The following is a 4,899-nucleotide window of genomic DNA, read 5'->3' on the forward strand; positions in this document are numbered from 1 at the left end:
GCTTTCATCGAAACCCACATTGATGATGAGTCCGATTATGGGCTAATCGTTATCGTGGGGTTCTAGCGGATTTATTTAGGGATTTCTTTAGTTGATTTGTTTCGATGCCTTAGTGTGTGGTGATTGTATGATAACCTAGTATTGGTTGTGCGCATTCGTCTTATGAGCGTCAAGAACTTATAAGATAGTGTGTTAATTCTTAATGAAGCGAAAGTGAATTTAAGGATTTAGAACTTGCCATGCTAGCGTAGGTTCATGTGTTATTGTTATGCATGATGCGTAGGTAATTTTAACCATCTTACTTGCCCTATATAATCAAGATAGATAACTTGTGCTTAAACCATTATGTTGTCAAATTCTATAGGTATATAGGGTCTCAATATAATTGGTATCTATTCGGATTCTATCTATTTTTTAGATGTCTAGTAGTATGGTATTCGTGCAACGAGAGTTGGCGTTTATCAGTTTCGTGTTGTCTGATTAGTGTCATCACCATTACATGCTAAGGTTAAGAACGAAAAGACTATTGAATGAAGTATTTAATGAAGTTAGAATCCCATGTTTGTCATATATAGTAATTCAATCAATCTTATTCCTTGAGTTATAATTGTTAGTTTAATTCTTACTTATAAACAACCTCAATTTGTTATCATCTTAGCATTGAATAATAACCATACATTGTTGCTTAAGTACATAAATTAATTAGTTAACCAAGCCAGTCTCTGTGGGAATGAATCTGATTTATAACTTATACTACTTGCGAGCGCATATACTTGCATGTAATTTAGCGCATATTTAGCGACCAACAAACTCCGCCTAGGAGACATCTTTTGAACAGCGCCTAGGAAGACATCTTTTGAACATCGCCTAGGAATTATGCCTCCTAGGCGTGGTTTGAACTCTAAAATTCCAATAGATCCTACGCGTGGGTTACCCCCTACCTAGGAGACATCTTTTGAACAACGCCTAGGAATTGTGCTTCCTAGGCATGGTTTGACCTACAAAACTCCAATATATAACCCACGCCTAAGAGACATTATTTGAACAACACCTAGGAATTATGCTTTCTAGGCATGCTTTGACCTCCAATACTCCTATAGATCCTAGGCATGGGTTACCCCCTCCTAGGAGACTTAGTTTGAACAACGCTTAAGAGTTATGCTTCCTAGACATTATTTTAGCCTTCAATATTTTCTCCTTAATCTTCTTAAACTTTCTAAAACCTTCATGATTCTTGTAGAATGCATTTCAAAATTTGAATTTAGTGGGCTTCCCGCCCTTGGATAATGAAAAGTCTAATTCCTCGGCCCAAATAACCCTATAGCTGGTTGTTTTACCGGTTAGGGAGGCTATTTAGAGAGTGGAGTGTGAGTTCATTTCTCACACTTCTCTCAAGCAAAACTTCCCTTATAAATTTTTCTCTCTGCTTTTCCTCATTCTTTTCTAGCCTTTTCTACCGTAAGGTAATTTCCGGCCTTCTCCACCACCGTTTTCTTCACTATTTTCTGGCTTTATTTTGAAGATTTCGTTTGAATCTTTATCTTCCTATACCATCCCTCAATTTTTTCTAGTTATCAAGAATTCTTCGCAAGAACATCAATGGCGGATTCCGACTCCTCTCTTTCTCAGCCTATTCAAGCCGCTTCTCGACCTTCTAGGGCTAATCGAGGTAAAAAAATCCCTCATTCATGCTTCTGTAATTTCTCTTAAGGATCTTTTAACTGAGTTTGGTCAAGCCTTCCTTAACATGCACCATTTAGATGCATATAATTATCCTTCTAGATATGATTCAAATAAATTAGATAATGTAGCTCATTTATTTGGGATTTCTGCTCCTTACAGGGCTGAGGCTCGAGGCCCAAATGACAGGGTTTGTTACCCAAAACCTGGGGCCATACGTATCTATAAGGAAACCTTTTATGCAGGCTTTCGCCTTCCCTCAAACCCCTTTGTTTTTAATGTTTTGGCCGAAGTCCGTGTCCGTCCAACGCAACTCACGCCAAACTCTTGGCGTTTTATTCACTGCTACATGGAGCAGTCTCGCAAACATGACTTCGAACCCAATGTTTGTGTTTTTCGATATTTATTCAAGTTTATAAATGCCACTGATGACCAAGGATGGGTCAAAATAGTTCATAGGTCCATTGCTCGTTCATGTTTTATCTGTGGTACTAACCCTGACTCTTATCCTGACTGGAAAAGTGAGTGGTTTTATGTTTACTTAGATGTAGAAGAGGGCTGGGACCATTTTTCAGGCCCAACTTATCCAAAACCAAAGATTGTTCTTTGAGGGATTTAAAATTGGGGATATATGAAGATGCAGCCATCAAGCCCATAATAACTGATAACTTGCATCATTATGCTCTCATCCTTTCAGAGGGCAATTTGCAAAATTTAGGTCCAAGCGACCTGGGTCCCGAGGGTATTTCTTTCCTATTCTGACTTTGTTGTTTATTTCCCATGAATTATTACTTTACTAATATTCTTTAATCCTTGCAGCTAAAGCAGCCTTAGACACTATTTTAAAGAGACGAGATTCCCGTGCCAACCAAGGCTCTACTGTTGAAGCTCACCACGAGAAGCGAGTGAGGATTGGTGACGGCCCTTTGGTCACCATTACGGAGACCATTCTCACTTTCATATCTGAGAGGCCTCACAGCCTTGATGAGGATACTTCCCCTTTCACTATAACATGGGGCTTGCAGAGAAGGGATACAATCGTGGGGATCTCGAAGGCTGTAACTATATGGTCCGAAAGTGTGGTTACACCACGTGACTGGGCTGAGATCGTGGAGTCTTCTGATGATCTAGAGATTGAGCTCCTTGGTTCCCAGGTTGTGGCCTCAGTAAGCTTCCATTATCTTTCTTATTTATCCATCGTCTTGTCTATATTTTATCATGTTATATTATGTTTTTACAAATGAACACCTATCTCCAAGGTGCTCTTCATAACCTAAAGGAGGTGATGCCGCAGCTTCTCCTCTCCAGGATGTTATTCCCATGGAAGTTGATCATGTTGCCCCTTCCACTGCTATTACTAAATGGGGAAATGATGATGATTTGTTTAAAAATCTAGATTAGTTTCATGCCTTTGTAAGCCTATCGTGGCTCTTATGTACTTGATTTGAAACTATGACTTATTTATTTATGCATCGATTTCCTTCTTATTTCCTTTGTAACTAGCTTTGCATATTCTATGCTTATCACGCTTTACAAAATCATAAGGAAGATTTTCAAGGAAATAGAATAACAAACAAATAGTCTGGAACTTAATAAAATGGGTTCGACCCTTATATGGATAAAGTAAAACATAGAAATCCTAATAACCTGGAATACAAGTCCTAAGCGAGCAAAGCTTCATAGTGCTTTTGAAACTTGTTGCTACTTTAATAAGTAAGCACTTCCTTTCCAATGATCTATATATAATAAATCTTCAGGTTTTGAGCATGTGAAGTCCTTGGTACTTCTTCTCCTTCCATAGTCTTCAACTTGTAAGATCCTCGTCCTTGAACGCTTTTCACTTTGTACAACCCTTCCCAGTTTGGGCCCAGCTTTTCTTTCTCTCCAACTCCTGATGCTTCAACCTTTCTTAAGATTAGATCTTCTTGCTTAAAAAACCTTTCTTTTACGCTCAGGTTGTAATATAAAGAAGCTTTTTTCTGATATTCTATGATCTTAGTATGAGCTTGATCCCGAACTTCATCTATTAACTCTAAGACTAGTCTCTACCCTTCCTAATTTTCTTCTAAATTGTAAGCTTGAATCCTTGGAGATGAATGTGATATTTCTACAGGAAAAATAGGTTCAACACCATATGCCAACATAAATGGGGTTGCTCCCGTAGTAACCCTGCATGTGGTCCGGTGTGCCCAAAGTATCGGGAGTACTTCATCCACCAAATTATTCCTGGATTTCTCAATCCTCTTCTTCAATCCATCTAAAATAATACGATTCACAACCTATGCTTTCCTGTTGGCTTGAGGGTGAATGATAGAAGTGAATCACATATCTATTTCATTCTCCTCACAATACTTTTTGAACGCCTCGTTATTGAATTGTATTCCATTGTCAGTTACCAAGATTCGGGGAATCCCACATTTGCATACGATATTTTCCCATAGGAATTGGGCAACTTGTTTAGTTGTAATCTTGGCCAAGGGCTTGGCTTCGATCCACTTAGTAAAGTAATCAATTGCTACAATTAAGAACTTCCTTTGAGCAGTAGATGAAAGAGATATGTCCTAAGTCCAATCATGTATGAGGATTTAGGAATAACTTTTATGTAATCTGTTTTGATTTCATTGATATTAATAAAAGACTTGTTTTGTTTTTATTGCGGACTCTATCTATTTAAATGTTTAAATAAGATATACCACAGTTTAGAGTAAATCTTTTTATGGATTGTGATGAGATCATAATAATGAGACCTAAAAGATGATAACTCTAAATTTAAATAGTTCCTGGTCTTAGGATTGCTAACTGGTCATTAATAATACACAAAGATCAATACATACTATGCTTGCTTCATTATGAAGGATGTCTGTTCTCATAGACATTTGTGTGGTGACATTATAGCTAGTATGTAGGTGCTTATTATAGAATAAGTTCACTAAATATGACTCACACAGCTGAACAACTGATGGAGTTCACTCACGTGTCAGCAGTTGTTCACATAGTGATAGTTGTATAAGTATCCTTAGACTTGAGATCATCATAGTCATCTTGTGTACACTGAACTATGCTTTGGTTTAGTTCTTAGTCTCAAGGGACAATTATAAGGGCTCTACTGGGTATAGGAATTTGTACACGAAGATAGTGTATGATCAATAAAGGATCTACCCCTTTCAGTATAAGAAGAGAATGTTCAATGCTGATCCACTTATGTTAGTTCAGGAATCT

This window comes from Apium graveolens, chromosome 2, assembly GCF_009905375.1.
Source record: "Apium graveolens cultivar Ventura chromosome 2, ASM990537v1, whole genome shotgun sequence".
Taxonomy (NCBI): domain Eukaryota; kingdom Viridiplantae; phylum Streptophyta; class Magnoliopsida; order Apiales; family Apiaceae; genus Apium; species Apium graveolens.